The following is a 26,894-nucleotide window of genomic DNA, read 5'->3' on the forward strand; positions in this document are numbered from 1 at the left end:
ACACAAATATATTCACAAAACTTTAACATAGTTTCATAGTTTTTAAAGACTGGGATCCCTGGCTACAAAAATAGTTGGCACCTTGTTAATATCATTTTGATGCCCAATAAATACATTTTTATTTCCCTTGGATATAAGGTTTTCTATGTTTTAAGTTTGCTTATTCTTTTATATCACTTGAATTGTTTTAGCTTATAATTCCAAATGTATATATTTTATAAGGTTGTGCATACTTAAAAACTGCTTTGCATCTTGGCTTTTTGACCGCTTATGAATTGTCCTTGCGTTTATTTTATATACATAAAAGTTTTAACCAAATTATCATAACTTTATGCTACGCGTGTGCAAAGTGCTCCATTTTCGGCACTCGGTGCCGAAAATGTTCACCATCACTGTTCTAGACTCATGTTTCCTACCTGAAAAACAGGTGGCAAATGTGATTGAGATAGGCTTGGCGCATATCCATCATGTGAGCTCCTCTGGTTGCTGGTAGCCTTCCAGTACAAGTCAAAGTGCCGGTTATTCTCTTTAAATCCTTTCAAGATAGAAGACTTGTTTATTTGTGGGATTGCCTCTCTCCAGTTATATCTATAATTGGACCTGTTCTATGGAATTAAGCCCAAATTCCAGATAGCCCTGATCCTACTTGCCTTTTCAAAGGTCTAAAAATCTTGTTTTCTCCCAAGCATTGGGTCAAATGATCTTGTGAATTAATCCTGAATGGTTGTCTCGTTATTTGAACTGTCTCAGTTCAAATAACTGAGTACAATATGCTTCTGCACTGTATTGTGTTGTATTTTGCATCTGTATTCATATATGCCATACAAAGTTACATAGTGTATCAAATGGGAACTACATAAAGAAACGGGGTTTTTTTTGGTAACAGGGCTACAATATCTGGTTTGAAAAACTCTTGATTATAATTAGATGATAGCAAATTTGGATTTCTATATCCTGGATTTTGCAGACCAAATCTGGTAGCCCTATTTATTCTGCTTCTCCCCCCCCCCCTCTCCCAACATCTTGTCAAACGGGACTTGGATTCTGTAAGAGAACTTTCAAGCAGCTCATGAAAATTTATAGCTTGTAATAATTTTTGAACTTGGCAAATCCTGCCTTGCTATGAAATAGCTCCATCCTATAAAAAGTATTAAAATTGTACAGGTTTAGCATCCATCTAACAGTGCTTTTCACCGTAATGCCTTTATTTTTTTTACAATCACCCCTCGTCACTCTTCCTTTCTTTTATCAAGTACTCCTCTCATTGGATATTTTAACTAGTCACCTAAGATGAGGTGATTTGCCTGTCTGTGAAATTTCTAGCATAATAAAAATAAAGATTTTTAAAGTAAAAAGTCTTTAAAACTCTGCAGGGCTTTCTGTTGCTTTTAATCCTAGAGTTTAATATAGCTACTCTTTTATTCTTTAGAGGGGAAGGGCCAGGTGTCTGGGAGATTTGATGGCTCCCAGAGCTGCCTTCGTCCCTTGATTCCAAACTATTTTATTCAGGAATAAGTGGCAAGGTTGAAAACCTGATCTTTCAATGGATGTCCTGTCAGTGGCTTGATTCTTACACACTTCAGAATCATAGCTATGAGATGCCTTGGATGGTTAAGTAAACAGAAATACAAATAACACTTGGTCTGGATTTGTATCTCTGCACATGCAGTTTTTGTGCATTCAATTACAAAAGATAGGATAGATAAAAATACAGTACATCTTTGTGTGGTAAGTTCTATGCAGTCCCACAGACACAGGAATATCAATGGGTTTACCCTAAGCGTGACCTTGCTTAGATCCAGACCTGGATCTTTATTTCACAAAATTAAAAATATTCATCTAGGTATAAAATTATGTTGAACTGAGGTTGTGCTGTAAGAGAAGAAAGCACAAGGGCCTTCAACCTCATTTTGCTAGGAATAACCAGCTTCTGCTTTGAGATACCAGGGCATGGCCTAGCATAATGAGAAACAGATCATGGAATTCATAATTAAACTTTGGATTAGGCTTTAATTGCTTCCATCAGAACAGTGCACAAGGAGGAAAGCCAGGGTTCTCTCCTTTCAGGTGACAGCATAATTTTATGTTGCATATTTAGGTGATATGCAGAATAGTTTAGTGCGCATGCTAATCCTCCCCTCTTCTTCTTCATACCATCATAAAAAATAAAATAAAAAATAAATAGACTTTTCCATTTAGGAAGAGAACCCTTGCTATCTGGCACCATGTAATTAGCATAAATGAATGAAAAATGAGTTCCTGCTGGTCTGGCCTGCTATATAATATTTTAAAAGATTTTTTTCACCTTATTTCTATTCATTTCATTAAAGGGGGGTGGAGGGATGGGTATACACACTCATGCAGACACATGCATTCTTCAGCATTTGTGCACTTACAGAAGTTTAAATATATGTGCATATGTACACACAAACACACACACACACACACACACACACACACACACACACTTATTTATTTATTTGTTAGGTTTACATCATATCTTTCTTTCAGGAGTTTCAAGTTTTCGTACAATAGCAACTCCATGGAGAATGCTGGGTGACTAATCATTCTCTCAAGTGAAGAATAAAGGCTTTATAATTTGTTATATTTTAATGTCTTTTTCCTTAGTCCCCCTCTAGAAAAGTCTAATAGACGAAATATTCTCCCATTGAAATATTTACTGCATCCTTCCTTGTGCTGCAACTATAGAACTGCAGAAAAAATAATTGCTACCAACCTGCCTTCCATTGAAGACCTGTATACTGCACGAATCAAGAAGAGGGCCGTGAAAATATTTACAGATCCCTCACATCCAGGACATAAACTGTTTCAACTCCTACCCTCAAAACGACGCTATAGAGCACTGCACAACAGAACAACTAGACACAAGAACATTTTTTTCCCGAAGGCCATCACTGTAATGTATCTTTAAAAGTTTTGGCGGGAAAAAAGCACGTTGCTGATTGGTTGAAGCCACCGGCTAAACTGTATATAAAGAGAGGTTTTTCCCAGCCCAGGTTGCTGGGTTCACCATATAGTAAAGAGCTGTTGTCACTATCCTGGTCTCCTGCCTCGTTATTGCCCGAATCTAACACTGGCGACGAGGATGGGATCTCGAGGCTAAGAGCGCCAGGAAAAGAGCTGAACTCACCAGGAAGACGCGAACCCAGCAAACAAGGGGCGGAAAGCAGTGATGTCCGGCTACACACCGCCAGCGCCATTCGACCCAGCCAAGGAAAAATGGGGGTCATACATGGCTCATTTCGAGTGTTTCCTCGAGGCGAACGAACTTCAAGGAGTTTCAGACAACAGGAAACGAGCGTATTTCCTGAGCCACTGCGGTCCAGAAGTTTTCGACACCGCAGAATCCCTGGCGGAGCCAACGCCGGTACAGTCGGTACCGTGGCAAACCCTGCAGACTTTATTGAAGGGCCATTTTGCACCAACGCCATCCAAGTATGTGCAACGGTTCGAATTCGGGGAGCGCAGACAGCAAGAGGGCGAGTCCATCAGCGCATACATGGCCGCCCTGAGGAAAGCCTCAAAACATTGCGAGTACCGAGACTTGGATGAGGCATTGCTGGAGCAACTCATCCGCGGGGTCAGGGACATCCGTTTGCGGAGGCGGCTGCTGTCTAAAAGCAATCTAACGCTGGCAAACGCCTTGGACGAAGCCCGGGCTCATGAGATGTCTACCCAAGCGGCGGAAACCCTACAAAAGCAGGTCGCACCAACAGCTGGTGCGAAATCAACCCCGGTCCACAATGAAGAGGTCCAGGCCGAATCGGACGGTGAGGAAGAGGAAGGAGTCTTCCACACCGGGAGGCCGGAGAAAGACGACCGGGGTGACTGCGCGAGTTGCGGAGGGCAACACCAACGACAACAATGCAGATTTAAAGATGCAACTTGTCGGCGATGCGAAAGGAAGGGGCACCTAGCACAGGTCTGTCGAGCTCCCCAACCTTCCCGCCAAAAATTCAAACCGGCCAATCAGAGCGCGGGAACGGCGAAGCGGCCCGCGAGTGGCCAGTTTAAAAAAGGCGCGAAGTTGAATCAGACTGTCGTGAGAGTGGGTCACGCATCAACTCGCATAGAAAAAAAAATCTTTACAAAGGCAAAGATTGAGGGGGTGCCGTGCCGATTGGAGGTGGACACCGGCTCATCGATCACGATCATGTCCTGGGACACTCTCGTGAGAGCCTTACCCGCCATCGCAAAGCGCAAGCTGCAACCACAGAAATTAAAGGTACAAGATTACCAAGGGAATCGCATCCCCGTCTGAGGGGTAACGTCCGTCCACGTCGAATATGGAAAGTACAAGAAAACTCTGCCCATCACCATCGTCGATGGGACCCTGCCAAGCTTGTTGGGACTGGACTGGTTCCGAGCATTGGGCATGGGAGTGACTGGAATCTTCAGAAACGAAGTCGACCTCAAAGACGCACTCGTGAAAGAATTTGGGGACGTTTTCAGAGACTGCCTGGGCAAGTACACGGGGACCCCTATCTCGTTTAACCTAGACCCCCAAGTTGCCCCTATCCGTCTAAAGGCTAGAAGGGTCCCGTTAGCCTAAAGCCCAGGATTGACCGGGAACTGGACAAGCTAGTAAACCAGGAATTCTAGTGCCAGTTGACCATGCTAAGTGGGAGACCCTATAGTCACCCCAGTCAAACCGGACGGGTCGGTCCGGATTTGCGCTGACTACAAGGCAACGCAACAAAGCGTTGCAAAAGTCTTACCCGTTCCGGTGGTACAGCACCTACTGCACTCAATGGGGCAAGGGCAAGTTTTTGCCAAGCTAGACTTGGCCCAAGCCTATCAACAGCTGCCCGTAGATAGCAGCACAGCCGAAGCGCAGACAATTGTGACACACAGAGGGGCTTTTAAGTGTACCCGGTTACAGTTTGGGGTTAGTGTGGCTCCAGGGTTATTTCAGAACCTAATGGAGCGGCTGTTGCAGGGCCTACCAGGGGTGGTACCATACTTTGACGATGTACTGGTATCCGCTGAAAATCTAGAGGAATTAGGGGTAAGGCTGCGAAAAGTTTTGGGCATTTTCCGGTCTGCCGGTCTCACGGTAAAACTGAACAAATGCCAGATCGGGGTTGAGTCTGTGGAATTCCTGGGCTACCGGATAGACAGGGAAGGGATTCACCCCACTGAGAGCAAGGTACGGGCAATCAGAAAGGCCCCGGTTCCAAAGAACAAAACGGAGTTACAGGCATTCTTAGGTCTGGTCAACTTCTACGCAGTATTCTTAAGGAATAAGGCAACAGTAGCCGAGCCGCTGCATAAATTACTAGCAAAGACGGCTGCATGGTCTTGGGGAAAGGCGGAAGCTAGGGCATTCGAAGGGGTAAAGAATCTCCTAACGAGTGATAGCCTCCTTATCCAATACAATGGCACGCTGCCATTAGTGTTAAGCTGCGATGCATCTCCCTATGGGGTGGGGGCTGTGCTCAGCCACAGGTTACCAAATGGCACAGAAGCCCCTATTGCATACTACTCCCGAACCATGTCATCAACTGAAAGGAATTATAGCCAGCTTGATAAGGAAGCCTTGGCTATAGTTTCAGGAGTAAAGAAATTCCATGAATATGTATTTGGTCGTGATTTTGAAATCATCACGGACCATAGACCTTTGCTAGGTTTGTTGGCAGGCGACCGCCCAACGCCCGTGGCACTTTCGCCCAGACTGACCCGATGGACTATCTTCCTGGCAGCGTATTCCTACAAATTACTACACCGGCCAGGAAAGGAATTAGGGCATGCAGACGCCCTGAGCAGATGCCCGTTACCAGAGACTATCGAAGACCCCACTCCGGGGATACCAGTTCTGCTAATTGACTCTTTGGACTCTGGCCCAGTCACATCCAAAGAGGTGGCTCGGGCTTCGTATAAGGACATTACAATAAGAACTGTGATTGGTTGGGTACAAAGAGGTTGGCCCGCTGCGCCGGGCGAGCGGTTTAAAGAGTTTGTAAAAAAACGTGGGGAACTCTCGGCTCAAGGGGGGTGCCTGCTATGGGGGGATCGAGTGGTGATCCCAGAGAAATTGAGAAAAAAGGTATTGGATCTCCTTCACGAAGGCCACCCAGGGATCGTGAGAATGAAGGGTCTAGCGAGAAGCTATGTGTGGTGGCCCTTAATGGACTCGGAAATTGCTGAAAGGGTAGGGAAATGCCAGGCCTGCCAGGAGTCCAGACCGCTACCCCCAATGGCCCAATTCGGGAATGGGAGAGACCCCAGGGCCCCTGGTCTAGGATCCATATCGATTTTGCCGGCCCCTTCCACGGCCAAACCTTTTTGGTAGTAGTCGATGCCTACTCCAAATGGCTAGAAATCATTCTCATGAAATCCATGACAGCCGAGGCCGTGATTTCAGTCCTACGGCACCTATTTGTAACCCACGGGTTGCCCGATACGTTAGTCTCGGATAACGGCCCGCAATTCACGGCAACCCAGTTTGAGGGATACTTGGCCGAGGAGGGCATCCGACATGTCCTCTCGGCGCCTTTCCACCCTGCGACGAACGGCCTTGCAGAACGTTTCGTTCGGAGCGCAAAGGAAGCATTGTCCAGAATCAGGCCAGGCGATTGGCAAACAAAAATTGATACATATTTAGCAGTCCAACACAGAACCCCCTGTGTCACAACTGGCCGCAGCCCGGCCGAGCTATTAATGGGTCGGAAGCTTAGGTGCCCACTAGACCGTTTAAACCCAAACTACACACCAGACGGTTACAACGGGGCACACGGAAAAACAAGAGGGATGGCAACAGGCGACCTAGTGTGGGCACACAACTACAGCGAGGGCCCGACCTGGTTAGCAGGAAAAATCCTAGAAATAACAGGACCAAAGTCATACCTAATAGAGTTAGAGGATGGCAGGGTATGGAAGCGCCACATAGACCAAATAAGAAAACGCATAACAGATAAAACAGAGACAGACGAAACAGGCCCTGACTATCCAATGTTAAAATCCACAGCTAACTCAAACCCGGAGCTAACGCGGGACTTATCTGAGTTCCAGGAGGTCCAGCGACGCCAACCGGTTCCTCCTGAAGACAGCAGGGACGACTCTGCAATTAATCCAGGGCCGGATGGCCTAGAGGAGGAGCTGAGAGGAACAAACAGTCCCTCCGGTCAGCTCGACTCACCCCCAGAGAATGAATTGCGCAGGTCTGAAAGAGTCAGGAGACGCCCAGTCTACTTGCGTGATTAAGTTGAAAAATAAGATGTAAAAATTATGTAAATACTGGTAAAGTGTTTTCTGGGAGGGAAGGAGTGTAATGTATCTTTAAAAGTTTTGGCGGGAAAAAAGCACGTTGCTGATTGGTTGAAGCCACCGGCTAAACTGTATATAAAGAGAGGTTTTTCCCAGCCCAGGTTGCTGGGTTCACCATATAGTAAAGAGCTGTTGTCACTATCCTGGTCTCCTGCCTCGTTATTGCCCGAATCTAACAATCACTCTGCTAAACAATTAAGTCCCTCAACACTGTCAAACTATTTACTAAATCTGCACTACTATTAATCTTCTCATCGTTCCCATCACCAATCTCTTTCCACTTATGACTGTATGATTGTAACTTTGTTGCTGGCAATCCTTATGATTTATATTGATATATTGACCATCATCTGTGTTGTAAATGTTGTACCTTGATGAACGTATCTTTTCTTTTATGTACACTGAGAGCATATGCACCAAGACAAATTCCTTGTGTGTCCAATCACACTTGGCCAATAAAATTCTATTCTATTCTATTCTATTCTATTCTATTCTATTCTATTCTATTCTATTCTATTCTATTCTATTCTATTCTATTCTATAGATTAGCTTTAGTACTTCCTTCTATTTGCCTCAAATCAGATGATGGCCTAAAAGAGTGTTGAATTAGGAAACACAGGTAATCCTCAGTTAGTGACCACTATTTAGTGCCATTGGGACTGGCAATTCAGTCAACAAGTGAAGCCGTCACTAAGAGAAACCATAATGATGCTTACAATTACAAATCAGTTTACCGTTGCTTTACAGACCTGGAAAGATGTGATGATTAATCTCATATTTTATTTTATTATTTTATATTTTGTTTTATTTATTTTATTCATCACCATAAGTACAAAAGTAGTTATTAAACAAGGACTATCTGTTATTCTAATAAGCCTTTTCCCCACAAAAAAATAGATCGGGGTTTTTTCTCATTCAAATAAATGTTTCTATCAAAAAAATAATAATAATAATCAAGAGAGTTTTTTTCAGACCCTGTGCTTTTCCTCTACCTGTAACTGGCTCCAGTTTATGAATGGAAAATGGGCTATATTCATTTCCCTTGAACTGTTCCAGGGATAGACAATCTGAGACCTGGGTAAACTAATACTACTAACAGCCTTTGTGTATGGCTAGCCAGAACACATCACAGTTTAAAAGGCAGCTCTTATTTTGACAATTACCTTCCACGCACCCAAGCACATCAGAAAAGGGCAAGGGAGGCAAGAGACCAGTCATGGTCCTGATCTCCAATAACCTGCTATGTTGCTGGTTGTTTGGCATCTTCTGCCTAAAGTTGTTGCCTAACTCAGGAGTTGCTTTGCCACAGAGTACAGATTTAAAACTGATAACCTCCTTCTGTGCCTTATTCAATGCTCCTTAAAGGCTTTGAAATCTGGCTAATGGTATGTGATTATGGAAATCGTAATCCAGCATATCTGGAGGGTACCAGATTGTGCAGCCTTATCCTAACCACTGTGCCACATGTTAATATGGCATGAATAAATATAATAAAATAATATCTTGGTGCTGCAGATTGATACTACTAGCATGCAAAGGGGCATAAGAAATGTGAAGAGGCATCAAAGCAAAGATTGCTCCTTTGTATGTGTGCTTCAATTAACTATTATAACTATCATCTTGCCTTTTTTGGCCCATGTACAGTCACCATTGACTGATGCTCCTAAGTATGCTTTATAAGTCAATGTCTACGTATAACATTCTATTCATCTATTCTTGATGTGTTCAATGTCCAATACTTGACATTTCACCGTAGCATATTGGGAAATTCATTCCTCCACCTTTGGTCAGCACAATTCAAAAAAGATGCTGAGATCTTGGAAAGTGTGCAGAGAAGAGTAACAAGATGATAAACGTCTGGAAATTAAATCCTTTTATAAATGGCTGAAGGAGCTAGGTATGTCCAGCCTATTGAAGAAAAGGATTAGGGGAGATGCGATAACTATCTTCCACTTGAGGGATTGTCACAGAGAAGAAGGGAATGCCTTATTCCCCATACCATTAGAAAGCAGGAAAAGTGGTAATGGTGGAAGCTTGTTAAAGACAGACCCAACCTGTCTGTCAGTGGTGAGGCCCCTCCTCAAGAAGCCTTCCCTGGACCCAACTGCTTTAGCAAGTTATCATCCAGTCTCCAACCTTCACTTTGTGGCGAAGGTTGTTGAGAGTGTGGTGGCGCATCAGCTCCCTCGGTACCTGGATGAAACTGTCTATCTAGACCCGGGCCAGTCCGGTTTCCGGCTTGGGTACAGCACGGAGACGGCGTTGGTCGCGCTGGTTGATGATCTCTGGAGGGCCCGGGTCTAGATAGACAGTTGTTCCTCTGTCCTGGTCCTGTTAGATCTCTCAGCGACTTTTGATACCATCGACCATGGTATCCTGCTGCGGCGGCTGGGGGGGTTAGGAGTGGGGGACACCCTTTTTCGGTGGTTCTCCTTCTTCCTCTCCGACCGATCGCAGACGGTGTTGGCAGGGGGGCAGAGGTAAGCCGCGAGGCGCCTCTTATGTGGGGTGCCGCAGGGGTCAGTTCTCTCGCCCTTCCTGTTCAACATCTATATGAAGCCGCTGGGTGAGATCATCCGTGATTTTGGGGTGAGGTGTCATCTGTACGCTGATGATACGCAGCTGTACATTTTCACACCAAACCACCCAAGTGAAGCCATCGAAGTGATGTCCCGGTGCCTGGAGGCCGTATGGGTCTGGATGGGGAAAAACAGACTCCAGCTCAATCCAGGCAAGACTGAGTGGCTGTGGATGCCGGCATCCTGGTATAATCAGCTGAGGCCATCGCTGACTGTGGGGGGTGAATCTTTGGCCCCCACGGAGAAGGTTCGTAATCTAGGCGTCCTTCTGGATGCACGGCTGTCGTTAGAAGAACATATGACAGCCATCGCCAGAGGAGCTTTTTATCAGGTTCGCCTGATATGCCAGTTACATCCCTTCTTGGACCGGGATTCCCTATGCACAGTCACTCATGCCCTCGTCACTTCCCGCCTGGATTACTGCAACGCTCTCTACATGGGGCTCCCCTTGAAGAGGAGGCTATCACCCGCACGGTCCAGAATGCGGCCGCGCGGGTGATAGAGGGAGCGGCTCGAAGCTCCCATATAACACCTATCCTGCGCAGGCTGCACTGGCTTCCGGTTGCCTTCCGGGTGCAATTCAAGTTGTTGGTTCTCACCTTTAAAGCGCTCCATGGCTTAGGACCAGGTTACTTACGGGACCGCCTCCTGCTACCGGTGGCCTCCCCATCGACCAGTGCGCTCCCACAGAGAGAGTCTCCTCAGGGTGCTGTCGGCCAGACAATGTCGACTGGCGACCCCCAGGGGGAGGGCCTTCTCTGTGGGGACTCCAGCCCTCTGGAACGAGCTACCCCCAGGGATACGCCAACTCCCTGACCTCCCGGCCTTCCGGCGTGAGTTGAAGACTCTTTTATTCCATCGTGCAGGACTGGCCTAATAGTTTTAATGGGGATTTTAATAGTTTTTAGTATTTTCAGCCTATCTAAATTAATTTTTTTAAATCTATTTTTAATTTTTGTATTTGTTGTTCTTAGTTGGCTGTAAACCGCCCCGAGTCCTTCGGGAGAAGGGCGGTATAGAAATCGAATAAACATAAACATAAACAAACCTTGAAGTAAGGAGAAATTTTCTGGCAGTGAGAATAATTAATCAGTGGAACAGCTTGCATCCCAGAGTTGTGGATGCTCCATCACTGGAGGTTTTTTAGAATAGACTGAGATAATATGAGACTTCTTCTATGAGGAGGAAGTTGGACTAGAAGACCTCAAAGGTCCTTCCAGCCCCACGATTCTATGTTTTATACATACCTTTCCCTCGAGCTGTATGTATTTTGATATACTAACAATTTACAATGCTTATATGTAAAGTATGAATCAATAAATCTTTAGAAGTGATTGTATTGTGCATGTACATTTGCCACCAGATCATGTTTTGATTCCCTACTTATCCATACATACAGTATAGCCCCACTACATAATCTATGAAAAAGTCTCTGATGCTTAGCTTCACTTTCGTCTGATAAAACTTGCTGTCAAGCACCTTGTCCCATTCTTGATAACTTTAGCTTTGGGTTCCCTTTGGGTCCCACAACTCAAGCATGGATATTACACTCCCTCCTCTAAATTCTGAAAGATTTATTTGATTGGGATAACACTTTTCTCACTTCCTAGCATCAATAGATCCAGCAATGTTTGAAGATGAAAAAATTAAATGGACAACAAATTACTGTATATGCAGTGGCATATGAACCTGTTCTCTGGAAATGGTTAGTGAGGCACTCTTACAACAAAGCAAGGAGGCTTCATGGATCAGGTCATGGGTTTGCCTCAGTCTAATTCTTCCACTCCTTTCGAAGGACGGCCTCAGTATGATAGCTGATCTTAGGCTGAGAAATGAGAAACAGTGGCTTACATGACCAGCTTGCTCCAATGTAAATTCATGTCATTGACTCAAGAACTCAGAACACATCATCTACTCATCTCTAGCTCACCAGAAACTCAATTCCTAACCAACTTTTTCTGCTAAGTATCAAAAGTAGTGTTTTCTGATTTGTGCTGGCTCAAGCGGTGCTGCTGTCCAGTTTGCCTGCTGTGCTTCATTTCCTTGTGGGCAAACACTTCCGCTCCAATTGATTACTGTGCACTATGGCAGAGATACCTGTCTTCCTTTGTACTGACCTGCACAGTCATTCCCCCCCCCCGCCATTGTACAGCAATAGAAAGTGAAATGAAGGTAACAGTGGACCTTTCACCCTATCTTTGTTATTTATCTGCGCTGTGAAATGGACAAGAGTTCTTGTCCAATGACAAGTGGTAAAATGGTACTCTTCTCTGTTTTGTTTTTACAAAACTAGAAAAATAAAGTAGCTGGGAAAGCTTCCAGACAGGAGCCATGATAAATGCCATCCACAGAGATTCTCAGTTTATTATTTCAGGGTCAAACGAGAAGTAGAAGTTGAAATCAGAGATTTCTAAAGCACACTTCTTTTCCAGATACTTTAGGCACAGAAATCCAGCAGCTTAATGCTACAGTGCAAAAACTCTTAAGATAGCATTTGTGTTTGAAAATTAAAAACTGGTAAAAATAATCTCATTTGCTATAGATTACAGATGGCATTATTAAAGTAGACAATAGTTTCTAAAAGTTCTTGGCTTTGATAGCTTTTTCAATCTGAGCAGTTTCAGATAGATCTTAAACCTATTTTATAAAGTGTTGGCTATTCCTCCTAGCTTTGTATATGACACCAAGCTAGGAAAAATAGCCAACACTTCAGAAGATAGACTCAAGATCCAGAAAGACCTAGACAGACTAGTAGCTCAACAAAGTGCACGTAATGTTTTACATTTAGGTAAGAACAAACAAACCTACAGGTATAGAATAGGTGGCTCAACAGCAGTAACTATGAGAGGGAACTAGAAGTCCTAATGGACAACCACTTAAATATGAACCAGCAGGATGTCTGCCTGCACTTACCAAAAAAGCCAATGCAGCCTTAGACTGCATCAACAGAGGAATAGTATCAAGATCACATGAAGCAGGACTTCCGGTTTGGCTCCGCTTCATTGATGGCAGCCTTTTTTAGATGGCTAACCCCATAGTCTGTAGAGCTGCCAGGACAGCGTAAATCAGTTGTCCAGCAGCTTGTAAATCTCCCCCTCGGGCAAAGAGGGAGAGATGAGCATTCATGCTGAAGTTGAGCCATCTGGAGAAGCCCCAGAAAAGTTTCTGGAGGCTTGAGGGGAGTGCTCCTTCCAAAGCCTGAAGGAAGCTCCAGACTCGGAGGGCATCTGCCTTTTGGGGTCCAATCTCTGTGGCAGAAATTGATTTGTGATAGATTGTAACATGGAGAGAGCAGAAACTGGAGTTCTAGCATTTGTTTGCAAGAAGCCTGCAAGCCCCTAATAGAGGATACATTTGTTGCGAAAATAGGAGAGAAGAAAGCAAATGGCGTTTTGTGGAATGCAAGCAAATGGCGATTTGTGTATTGGAAACAAAAGTTAAGGAAATGCTTATTAAAAGCTAGTGTGGAACTAGGAGATATACAAGAAGATACTGACTAAATGGAAGAAATGAGAATTTTATGATTTATATTTTTTCTTTTTCTTTGGGATTATAGTGATTTAGAAGAAAAGTTTTTTGAATCTTTCCTTTTTAACCCCTTTTTGTTCTCTGTTACTGGGTAGGTTATATATTTTAAAAAATGGCTTTTAAGCAAATAGTACCAAAAGCCACTAAAAACTTTGAAATTTCTTCAGTTCAGATATGAAAATTAAAAGAAGAAATCAAAGAGGAATTAAGAAATTTTTTACAGGCGTTTCTGGAGACTTGTTTTTCAGAAATAGATCAAAAATTTGATGAAATAGAGAAAGAGATGTTGAATTTTAAGGAAGTGGTGGAACAGCAGAAGAGGGAAATGAAAATGGTAAAGAATACAATTTTGCAAATATTAAGGTCTTGTAGTCAGATGGAGGATAGTTTGGAAGAAGTTAATAAAGTTAATTTAGAGTTGCAAAGGAAAACAGAGGAAATTCAAAAGAATCAAAACAATTGGAACTTAGATAATAAGATGGAAGATATACCAGCAAAGGTAAATAGGGCAGATGAAGAAAGAGTAATATTACAATATAGATTAATAGAATATGCTATAAGGGTGAGGGGGTTGAGGGAAAGTAGGAAGAAAAATTTAAAAGAGATTTTTACGCAAGCTTTTGCTCAGATAAAGGATGTGAAGCCAGAAGACTTTGAGATTAATATTGAAAGAATTTATCGTGTTAATTCTTGGTGGGCAAGGCAAAATAGATTACTGAGGGATGTAGTTATTTATTTTACAACTAAAAAGGTTAGGTATGAAATTTTGCAAGCCTTTTATAAAAATAAATTTCAAATATTGGGACAAGATATAAAAATGATGAAGGACATTCCTCCTAAAATGTTAAGAAAGAGAAGAGAATTTGCTTTTTTAGTGGATGAGTTTAAGAAACATCAGATATATTTTAGATGGGAAGTTCCAATGGGTTTGTCAGTGAATTTTAGAGGTAGAAAGTATTTTCTTAGTACAGTTATGAAAGCAAGACATTTCTATATTAATGTTTTAAAGAGTTGGAATCCTTTGTTGTTAGATGCTAAGTTAACTGATTTGGAGATGATGGAAAATAGAATAGGAGAGGGGAGGAATGTTTAAGATGTGAATATGATGATTATGGTTAATTTCTAGAATTGATTTGTTTAGGATATAAATTCTAGGATTTTTGTTATTTGTTATTTGTAAGGTATAAACCTATGGGATGATATTATTTAATTGTGAAGGATGGAAAGTAAAATTTATGAATTTAGATAATGTTGTGGATGTAATGATGTTAATTGTTTACTGTTATATTGTGGATGTAACTTAAATGATTATTCGTTTTAATTGATACGTTTATAGACGTATGAAGTTATGAAGTTAAGTTGGAAATATTGTATCTGAGAGACTTTATTCGTAATGATATTTGACTGATGGAGTAATATTGGAAGATCGGACATTAAATGTTATGATAATTGAAGAAATATATAAGTGATGAAAATTTAAGCTCAAGAAGATGGACTGTAACTTAAGAAATGGACTTATGAAATTTGAAGGAATATACAAGTGGAGAAAATTTGAATTTGAGAAGATGGACTAATTTTTAAAATGGACTGTAAGAAGAAGTAATATGTGAAGGGAAGATTGTATTGGTATTGTTCCTTTTCTTTTTTCTTATTCTTTCTTATCTCTTTATTTTTATTGTGAGGGGATTTAAAGTTTTAGAGAGGGGTGGGAGTTTATGTATATTTTGTATACTTACTTTCTTTCTTTCTTTCTTTCTTTCTTTCTTTCTTTCTTTCTTTCTTTCTTTCTTTCTTTATTTATTTATTTATTTATTTATTTATTCATATTTTTATACCGCCCTTCTCCAAAGACTCAGGGCGGTGTACAGCAAATAAAACAACAAAAATCCAAAACAAATTAAAATACTATAACAAGTTTAAAAATCTAATTCGACTGCTGTATATTTAAAATATTAGCTAAAATTTTTCAAAAGCTAAAACTTTGTTAAAAACCCGCTAAAACCCCCCATATTAAAATCAATCAGGCCAGCCCTGCTTGGTGAAAAAAGAAAGTCTTGAGCTCGTGTTTAAAGGTCCGGAGATCAGGGAGGAGACGGAGTCCCACCAGCAGCTCATTCCATAGAGCCAGGGCCCCCCACAAGAACATCTTCCCCTGGGGGCCACCAGCTGATGTTGGCTAGCCGACGGCACCCTAAGAAGGCCCTCCCTGTGAGAGCGCACTGGATGTACCAGACAATGGGAGGTAACTGGAGGCAGCAGACAGTCCTGTAGATATCCCGGTCCAATTCCATGGAGCGCTTTAAAGGTGATAACCAACACCTTGAAGCGCATCCGGAAGACCACCGGCAACCAGTGCAGACTGCGCAGAACAGGTGTTACATGGGAGCTACGGGGAGCTCCCTCAATCCCCCACGCAGCCGCATTCTGTACCAGTTGGAGCCTCCGGGTGCTCCTCAAGGGGAGCCCCATGTAGAGACCATTGCAGTAATCCAGACGGGAAGTGACGAGGGTATGAGTGACCATGCATAACGAGTCCCGGTCCAGGAAAGGGTGCAATTGGCGAATCAGGCGGACCTGATAAAAAGCTCCCCTGGCGACGGCCGTCAAATGGTCTTCTAAAGATAGCCATGCGTCCAGGAGAACGCCTAAATTGCGCACCGATTCCCTGGGGGCTAACGATTCGCCCCCCATAGTCAGCAATGGGGTAAGCTGACTGTGCCGGGATTCCGGCATCCACAGCCACTCTGTCTTGGATAGGTTGAGTCGGAGCCTGTTCGTCCCCATCCAGACCCGAACGGCCTCAAGACACCGAGTCATCACATCGACGGCTTCGTTGGGGTGGTTCGGGGTGGAGATGTACAGTTGAGTATCGTCAGCATACAGCTGACAGCTCACCCCGAAACCACGGATGATCTCTCCCAGCAGCTTCATATAAATGTTGAACAGGAGGGGTGAGAGAATCGACCCCTGCGGCACCCCACAAGTGAGTTGCCTAAGGGTCGATCTCTGCCCCCCTGTCAACACCGTCTGCAAATGGTCGGAGAGGTAAAAGAACCACCGTAAAATGGTGCCTCCCACTCCCAGGCCCTCCAACCACCGCAGCAGGATACCATGGACAATGGTATCGAACGCCGCTGACAGATCTAACAGGACAAGAACAGAGGAACAACCTCTGTCCCGTGCCCTCCAAAGATCATCAACCAACGCGACCAAAGCCGTCTCTGTGCTGTACCCAGGCCTGAAGCCGGACTGGCACGGGTCTAGATAAACAGTTTCCTCCAGGTACCGGGGGAGTTGCCAGGCCACCACACTCTCCACAACCTTTGCCAAAAAGCGAAGATTGGAGACCGGACGATAATTAGCCAAAATAGCTGGGTCCAGGGAAGGTTTCTTAAGGAGGAGCCTCACCACCGCCTCTTTCAAGGCAGCTGGAAAGATTCCCTCCCTCAGAGAAGCGCTGGTAATTCCCTGGAGCCAGCCTCGTGTAACCTCCTGGGTGGCCAGTACCAACCAGGAGGGACACGGGTCCAATAAACATGTGGTGGCATTCAACCTCCCCAGTATCCTGTCCATGTCATCGGGAGTCACAGGGTCAAACTCAGCCCAAACAATGTTCTCAAGACATGCCCGCGTCATCCCGTCTGGATCTACTCAATCTGTGTCCAGCCCGTCCCGGATCTGAGCAATTTTATCGTGCAGATAACTTCCGAAATCCTCAGCACGTTCCTGCAAGGGAGCGGGTCGCCCTAAACAAAGCGGCTGGGTGGTTATCTACCGATGCTATAAGGGCAGCAAAGTATACTTGCTTTGCCGTCCTTATTGCCACTAGATAGGTCTGAATATGTGACCGTACTAGTGTTCGGTCAGATTCGGAGCGGCTGGTCCTCCAGGCGCTCTCTAGGCGTCTTTTCCGGCGCTTCATCTCTCTCAGCTCCTCAGTAAACAGAGGGGCCGGTCGAGAGCAGCGCCGAGTCAGAGGCCGCATTGGCACGACATGGTCCAAAGCCCCCGCCACCGCCCTTTCCCAGGTGGCAGCGAGTTCTTCGGCCGAGCCGTGGGCCAGATCCTCAGGAAATGGCCCAAGCTCCGTCAGGAACCTACTCGGGTCCATCAGGCGCCTGGGACGGAACCAACGAACTGGCTCCGTCTCCCTGCGGTGAGGGTCTGCGGTCTGAAAGTCCAGGTGAAGGAGAGAATGATCTGTCCACGGCAGCGGAGTAATGACTAAGTCCCCCACATCCAGATCAGAATACTTTAGCTTGTGATTGTTGGTCATAATACCTGGTATTTGCTCTGGGAAGTCCGGGGGGGGAAGGGGGGAGGAGGGGGGAGGGGGAGGGAAAGGGGGGGAAATGATACATGGATTGGTTATTAATGTACAGTAATGATTGAAGATATGAAATTAAAATTTGAAATGATATTGGGGCTGCCCGACTGCCATTTCAGAAAGAAAGGGAGAGAGGAGTAGAAGGAGGGAAGAAAGTAGGTAGGAAAGAGTTGAGAAGGAGGAGGGGAATAAGAAGGTTAGAAAGGGTGGAAGAAGGGAGGAGTGGAAAAGGAGGAGAGGAAGTAGTAAAGTGAAGGAGATGAAGGAGGGGAAAGTAGTAGAGGGTAGAGGGAGGTTGTGAAGAAAGGAAGTGGCAGTCGGGCAGGCCCAAATCAGCAATAAATAAAAATTAATGATTAATGATAGATAACAGATTGTACATAAATATGATGTTGGAAAATGGAAATAAAAAAAATTATATATATATAAAAAAAAGAAAAAAAGAAAGATCACATGAAGCATTAGTACCACTATATATTGCTTTAGTAAAATGACACTTGAAATATGGCAAACAATTTTGGTCCCCATGATACGAAAAAGATATTGAGACTCTAGAAAGAGTGCAAAGAAGAGCAACAAATATTTTTAGAGGGCTGGAGGCTAAAGCATTTGATAACGGTTGCAGAGACAGGTTATGTCCAATTTAATGAAGAGTAGGCTAGGGATGACTATCATGTCTTCAAATATTTGAGGGTCTGACACAAAGAAGACGACAATCTATTCTCTAGAGCACCTGAGAGCAAGACAAGAAGTAGCAGTTTGAAATTTATCAAAAAGAGATCCAACCTAGAACTAAAAAGAAATTTCCAGCCAGTTAGAACAATTAATCAGTGGAACAAGTTGCCTTCAGAAGTTGTGATTGCTCCATCATTAGACATTTTTAAGAAGAGATTATGCAGCCATTTATCTAGAACAGTATAGAATCTCTTGCTTGGTCAAGGGACTGAATTAAAAGGTCCCTTCCAAACCTGTTATTCTATCAGTTTAATGAAAAGGAACAAATGATGCTTGTTAATTGAAATGAGTATATACATATATGAAGATTTTAGGGGAGAAATCCTCAATATCTGTAATTTTTTAATATTAAAAATTAAAATAATGTTCAATTGGTTTTTCTTAATACCTAATAGAATCGTGTTTATTTCTGCCATTAATATTATATTTTTCTGTGATATTATACTTCAAACATAATGGACCATTTTGAAGACTTGTTTAAAAAAATTTCTCAGTAATCAATTAAGTGAAACCTTTGAGTTTCTTATCTACATTATATTTAACTTAAAAAATATAAATTCTTGCTCACTTGCTTTCTTCCTTTGGAAACATACTCTATAAAGTAGAAATCTAGGTTATAAAATATTACTTAAATTATAGACAGTCTTGAAAAGTAAATAAGTTCTAACATTGTTAAGTGTGCAGTCAGTATCAAATAAAAATTGCATTGATTTACTAAGGTACAGTGAGTGGTTGTGTTTTTTCATCAGTGTTGTGGTCTGCCGGCAACCTGTGGAGCTGGTAGCAGAGTTGGACAGTGAGGTGGTTGGGGCGGAACATGGGTCAGTACTGGAATTTGGAGAAGGCTCAGATGATTCCCCTGTGTCTGAGGCAGAGAGGGGGCCAGGGCCATCTGGGAGTTATGGGCTACTTTGGGAACCTCCAGGGTCGGACATCAGCGAGGCAGAGGAATAGGGGGAGCCTGTTCCCAGTGCGCACACGCACAGAACTGCCAGAAGGCAAGAACAGTTAAGACAAAAGGGACAACTCGGGAGTAGGGCTTGGAGATGATTGGCCCCTCCCATAAGACATAAAGGAGGAACAAAGGCACGTGAGCCTTTGCAGGAACCAACTCTGGTTGGTTTAAATTCTGAAGCTCTGTTTTGACTCTGTGCTCCGTGTGGCCTTACAAAGCTAATTGCCAATTAGATCTTTGGCAGCGTGTCAAGAGAGATAAAGGTGGGTGCTTATCAACCTTATCCTGAAGGACTGTGGCAGACTTTTGTTGGGCTCTTTACAAACTATTTGTGACTCATTACAGGCTGTGAATGAACAGAATTCACAGTCGTTGAAATAAAAAGTGGGTTTTGGGGACTAATGGTGTGCTTTTTACTTTCTCAGGAACTAGGTCAGAACTCTAGGTCAGAACAATCAGTTGAGACAAACTCCAGTGAGTGAAAAGCCACTGTGGGCAGAAAAGTGTGAGAATATTAAAAAGTAAAATCCACCATATGGTTTTCCATGGGCAGTTCTGGTTTGCATTATCCGTTTCAAAAGTCTTCTTTAGCAACCTACTATGATGGTGGATTTTAGAGAACTTCTTTGTGTAATGCCCTTGGCCACTTAAAAGTCACCATTAAGATTATGAGAACTGAAAAAGAATCATCATGCTGTATTGGACATTACAGATCTATTTCTGTGCCCATGGCAGCCAACAACTTAATACTTACAGGTACCCCAGAAGAGAACATGAGCACAGGAGCACTTTCTAGGTTTCTCTTCTTTGTTATTAACTGATCCAATCCCTATATGGTTGCACATTGCTCTGGTTCTGAAGAAAAAATGGAAATTCAGGTGCAAATTTCTTGAACATGACAAAAAATTTTGGAACCAGAGGATGTTGCATGATCCAAAGCATGTGTCTTGTTTTCTTTTCCTAGTAGTCAACTTTCCTTAGAACTGAGAGAGGGAGAATGAACGAAAGTATCTGAAGAAAATCTGCCTTTCAATTTTATTTCTGCTTGGTGAGGTAGACTTTAATATTTTTCATAGCTAGGAGTAGAAGCAGCTCTCATATGCTGACTGCAATGTATAATTAGACCATAAGGTCATCTATAATGCATCTGCGGAATGTCATGTCGCTAGATAAAGGCAACCTTTTTATATAAATGGCACTTATGCAAAACTGTGGTCCACAGGTTATTGACATTTTATAATGTCATCCTTAGGGCCCTTGTGATTTCTATGATTTATACTTTTCATTCTCAAATAAAGAATTGCTAGTTTTGAAGCCTAATGAAAACCTTGATTCCTTAGTTCAATTTGATCCATACATGGCTACAAAACACCAAAGCCAAATGGAATTATAAAAATGTCATTCTAAAAAAACACAAAGCAAAATATATTTAATTGAGTTCTTTGAACTTCAAAGAAACAATAAATTATAATTTAGGTAAATCAGTACAGGTCACCTAGTATGAATCAGTGCAAAACTAGTATTTTTGAAGAATCACCTTAAGAAGCTCTGGCACATATTAATATATTCTTTTATATTTCTGTGAAGGCCTAAAACTACATTTCTTTAAAAGGGCATGGTAATGACAGCAACACAGGGATGAGCATAGGACGTTCCTTTTCTTACTTTTGAGAAGTGGATTTTTTAAAGTATGCTCATCTTAACCTGAAGCCGAACATTTTTTCCCCCACCCTCCATGTGTTTGTCTCCTACTAAATAAAAGCGTCAAATCATAGTGCGGTGATTTGTTACCAAGTTTCAGCAGGATGGGCAGAAAGGCCACCAGATTGTCCAACAGAAGGGATTTCAAGAGTTGCATGCAGCCTTCAGGCTTCTTTTTTTAGTCTTACACAACCTCTCCAAATCCTCAGAGCACGTCACCCACACTTCTGATGGGCATCAGTTTTGTATTCAGTTCTCTGGAATACTAATCATTCTTCAAAAGCCATCACTTATTAATTAGTTAATTCATCCTGTCTCTTTTTAAAGGTTTTTAACTAATGATCATATAAAATTGTTTTTAATCTGACATTGGCAACCATAGGCCTTTAGTAGACTTTACAACATCATATGTACCAGGATGTCATTTACACAAATATACCAAAACTAAATTCCTCAGCTTGCATAGGGACATCATAACAAGCATAACATTCACAAGTTGCCAACATTCAGCTTCATTCTGCATCGACTAAGTTCTAATCACAAATGTGTGAACTTCTTTTCTAAAGCATATATTTCAGTTTGCATGTACAGTAGCTGCCAGGCAGATACGTTTTCTTAAAAGCAAAACTGCTTCAAGGAAAAGAATTTAAAAGAAAAGCATGTGAAATTCAAGTTTTGGTGAATTTTCAGTTGTGAATGTGTGTGTCACTGAGGTTTCTTGTTAGCAGCAGACTGAGAAAATATTCCAGTTTTTGGCCATGGTTTTTTCCATAGTTTTATGGTGAGTTATTCTGTATTGTGCTACTGATTTCTTAATTTGCATGTAGCCATCAATATTAACACCTTGATTGATTGGTGTTGCATGCAAATGTATGTTCTTTGTACTCTTCTCTGGCACCGGTGTTTGAAGTAGCCACTGAGCTTCTAAAATAGAAATACAATATTTTCTCTGCCACTGTTGCTTTTGCATGGTGGGAAATACTGACAGGGAGACAGCTTTCTTTGGAATTGCAACCATTTTGGTGTTGTCATGACAACCTATAGTAGTTGTTTCCTTACTGTTGTATGTGCTCTGAGGATCCTTCCACTCAGCAGGAAAAAGAATCCATAGAATGACTATATTCATGAAAACTGTGTTATATTCAGGTGGGTCTCAGGAGATGGAAGCAACCTGGCCAGTTTTGCCTGAACTTAGAAACTAAGCAGGATTCGGACCGATCAGCATTTGGTAGAAAACCTCCCAGGACAGCTGGACTGTAGGCTAGACTGGGAAGAAGAAGAAACAACTTGAAAGAAAGTAATGTCCATGATGTGGTCAAGCAAAATGCAAAAGTGAGTTCAGCTACCAGGAATTACCGTATATACTCGAATATAAGCCGATCCGAGTATAAGCCGAGGTCCCCAATTTTACCCCAAAAACTGGGGTAAACTGGGGACTCGAGTATAAGCCGAGGGTGGGAAATGAGGCACCTACCGGTTGGGGAAACCCTCCCTCCCTCAGCTGAGAAGGCTGGCGGCTCCCCCGCCCCGCCCCCCCACTGCACCGGCAGGGCTCCAGTCCGGTAAAATGTGAAAAAAAGAAAAAAAAAACTCGAGTATAAGCCGTATATACTCGAGTATAAGCCGAGGGGCTTAAAAAAAAAACAAACTTGAGTATAAGCCGTATAGACCCGAGTATAAGCCGAGGGGACGTTTTTCAGCACAAAAAATGTGCTGAAAAACTCGGCTTATACTCGAGTATATACGGTAATGCAATTTGAACAACCTGACTTTATTCAAAAAGAATAAAGGGTTTGGGCATGTTCCCTTTAGGATATCCCATCAACACACATAATAAAATATCTTCCTCTTTTCCAATGCATATAAAAGAGGGAGGGTTCAACTCTACATTCACAGATCTCCCACCATCATCTCTGGAACTTGATCAAAGCATTGTATTAGAAGAACCTGACAATACATTAAAATAATTTGGCTTTTGCAGGCAATGCAGTGTCCTATGATTTTTTAAAAAAAATCCGTGAACATCCTTCATTCTTTAAGTTTGATATTTTCTATTATTTTATTCAACATCCATTTCATGCATCAACATTGGGTTTCTCAGTGAAGCTTGTCCCAAACTGCTTAATTTTTTCATTTCAGTCTTTTGTACTTGAGGTAATTTAGGATCAAATACAATAACAAAAAATGGTCGACAATAACTTCTGATAAGAAATATGTAAGTTTCAGATAATGGTATATGATTTGTGTCACTGATAATATTTATATATGCTTTATAAAGATTTAGGTATTAAATTGATAAAAAATAAAAATTGGACATAAATTTGACATTATCATAGCTTAATAGTTCATTTGAGATAAAACCACATGCCCAAACACCATGTCTGGAACTCTTTGAACTACTTCCAGCTTGGAGGATTTACTTCAAGAAATTTCTGAACACTTAGTATGGCATGTCCTGGGAGAGGTTGGGATTGGCTTAGAAAGAAATAGAATGTTCCAGAAATCTCCAGAATTATCTTTTTCTCAGTTGATACATTCTTCACATCACTGATTAAATTTGTTTTAAAACTGAAATAATTTTTCAGATCTACATTATGTTAGAAATTATGGCATTTTTCACATATTCAGAAAGAAATACTACAACATTTTACAAAATGCAACCTTCATCATTCACAGAAAGATAAAAGTGGAATATAAATAAAATAAACAAGTGAACAAGATGTATTTGCTATTTCTGAAAGTTTCTGAAATGAAACTTCCCTGAATTTTTTTGAAAAATTATTTTATGATTATTCACTGCCCAGAGTGGTGGAATGGGCAGCCATACATATTGAATAAATACTGTAAGTAACAAAACAAATGTTTAACTTCATTTAATGGAAATAATGTATCTGGATTGGCGTTTGAAATAACTGGAAGAAACTCTTACCAGATCAACTTTTTTTAAGTTTAAAAAGAGATACAAAGCTGTGGAATTTCTTGTGTAAGCTATCTCAGAATAATACTATTCTAAAGTAATAAATATGTTTTACTTCATATAAAACAGTTGTGGCAATTCCTAAACAATGGAACCCACAGCTACCATGACATATGGAATTGCTGAGCAGTGATTTGAGATTCACCAATGGACTAAGAAGTTGGATGACTAACTGCCAAGAAGACAGCCACTAGGTTTAAGTGCCAACAATGAGTGGAATTGTATGGCTCAGTGGTTGATGATTAGACTGCCCAGGGCTGCAGAATTTGACACTGTGGTTTCAGCCAAGTTCTTTTTCCTCAGAAGAAAATGTCCCCCTCCTAGCATTTTTTTTTCACTCTAAGGATTGATCATTCTCTGACTTTTTTTTTCCTGTTTTGGCTAGGGCCCAAAGAACTTCAGATTCTTAACTCTCAGCTTCTTATTGAATCATAGAAATTTTCTCCTCTCAGTTTCAAAAGGGTAGTGGGTGGTGGGAAAGAGGTTGGAAGTCAAACTATTTGCAGATACATTTTGGGTTTGGCTCTTAGCCTCTATTATTGCTACTTCTACCAGAGTCTCATGTAGGTTGCGATATTAATATGATATCATTATTAAGAAAGCAAAAAATAAGGAAAACCAAGCTATAAATAATATTCCTGTGACTGCATTCGATGTGCTGCTTTTGGAAAAAGTTCATTAGCCATTGGAGGGTGGAGTAGGGTTGCAGTTGATGGAGAAGGTGCTTTACCTTTTCCTGAGTCCCAGGAAAAAAATCTCTTGTCTGAAACTGGCATATATATATTGGAAAGAAATCCTTGATAGGTACCACTTTTAATTTAGGCCTAAGCAATATATTTTTTATTTGTCTGTGATTATTTGCAGGGCGAATAGGATTTTTTTGTTGTTGTTGATACCAAGTCGGTATGTTCTAACTGTTCTTACAGTTTTGTCTTTACTGCTTGTTGTGGCGAGCCAGTTCAGTGTTATCAGGTTAAGATGCTGACCTAAAAGTCAGAAGATTGTGAGTTGTAATCCACTTTAGGCATAAAAACTAGCCGAGGGTCTTTGGGCCACTCTGTCTCATTTTAGACAATTTTGTGGTTTTGAGGAAAAAAATAGGAGAAGGAAGGAGTATTATGTATGTTTGCTGTCTTGAATTACTTATAAAGTAATAAGTGTGAGATAAAAATATAATAAATAAATAAGTCATCTAATCCTAAACCAGGTGAAGCTTAATGTATAGAATTACGGATAATTTACAGCTTATGCAACCACAGAGCTCAGTGGAAGACTTTGAACTAGTTTCAATTGCTTGGCCCAATCTATCTTGGTTTTTGTTTTTTTTTGGATGTCCAGAGAAAACTTAAGAAATACATAAATCAACAAAAATAAGCAGGAAAGGTGCCAGATTATGTGATGCCAGACCAGAGGGAAGGTCAGGGTTTGTTCTAATTACTGAGGTATAACTATCATTAATTATACAGGCTGAATGTATTGTTTTCACCGTGCACTTTTTGGTATTATTTATGTTAAACCACAAAGTTCTTGTGTTTTCAGAAGAGAAACAAATCTTTGCATGACAAGACTATTTACTGTAGCATGAAACAGCTTCCCCCCACCCACATTTATAATTTAGTTGCAAGAAACAGCATTAGAGTTCAAGTTAGTAAGAATCTTATTTATAAAAGGCTCCTGGTCCACTATAGCTCAGACAGATACTGCTTTAATGACCCCACTCATCAAATCAGTAGAACTGCAACAGGCTACGGTACAGAGCCAAGGCAAAAAGGAGGAGGGTGAGTGCCATTGTCAAAGTGAATACAGCTGCTTCTATAATAGGACTAATTGCATATTGCACCGCAGAGCTCAATTACAAGTGAAAACAGTTGTAAAACCGACAGACAGTGGAGCATAACTCACCAAGGAACTGGCTGCCAATTCTGCAGATTCACTTTGGCCAGGATTCAATAGCCCACACCTGCATTTTCTGAATGGTAAATATATAATGAGGCATAATTACTAAGAAAAATATGCAGCACTTCAAATGTGACAACACACTTCTTGTTTATTGGGGTAGTGAATAGTATGTAATAAGTTTGACCTGTACTACTTCACAGACCCCTGGGGTCAATGGGGATGAAGCAGTAAACTGAAGTTTAATCCACAAGGCAGCAATATAACTGAGTGATACTAGAAATTAGGACATTAGTCTGGTGTAAACCTCTTGCTACTAAATCTCAGTAAAGTGAAAAGGCATGCCAAATCACCATTTAAGAAAAACAACAACAACCAGACAGTAAATATTGACTTAAATATTCAAATTAGTTTTCTTGAAACTTAAAACTTCTTAAAACATCCTAAAGCTTTGTTAATAAAAATAAAAAGATGTCCATAAAGAATGGAAACACTTTCTATTTCCCATTTTCTCCTTTCAATAATGTTTATTTGCAGTTAACTTTCAATATTATTTATATATTATGCTTCTTCTAAGTTTTATTTTTGCACAGTGGGAATCTAAATTTTTGAATTTCATCTCAGGTATAGTACATGATATAAATGGTCAAGCTTCCTCCTTAATATAAACAGTTAAATAAAATATGATAGCTAATTTTATCACAATGGGACCAGATTTGGACCTCAAAAGTTCTCTTTACTGCCATCTAGTGATCCTCTAGATTTTTGCGGCTTGCATTTGATAGCCCTAAATGTTACAGTATAATAGCTGCACTCACAGTAATACTGATTTACGCTCAAATTGATGTAAGTATCAAATCTTGAGGCTTGTTCTTGATTTCTAGTAAGAAGGATTTGCTGCGTGTAGTT

General features: G+C 41.6%; 1 long non-coding RNA gene across 1 annotated transcript in view; it reads right to left on the reverse strand.

Annotated features, from left to right (window-relative positions):
* LOC131196802 (uncharacterized) overlaps positions 1 to 26,029 on the reverse strand; it is a 124,342-nt gene extending 98,313 nt beyond the window's left edge. The window contains exon 1 of the long non-coding RNA XR_009154820.1: positions 25,992 to 26,029. This is a non-coding gene — a long non-coding RNA (uncharacterized LOC131196802). The remainder of the gene's footprint in view (positions 1 to 25,991) is intronic.
* Between the last annotated feature and the right edge of the window lie 865 nt (positions 26,030 to 26,894).

This window comes from Ahaetulla prasina, chromosome 4 (assembly GCF_028640845.1).
Source record: "Ahaetulla prasina isolate Xishuangbanna chromosome 4, ASM2864084v1, whole genome shotgun sequence".
In the NCBI taxonomy this organism is placed as follows: Eukaryota; Metazoa; Chordata; class Lepidosauria; order Squamata; family Colubridae; genus Ahaetulla; species Ahaetulla prasina.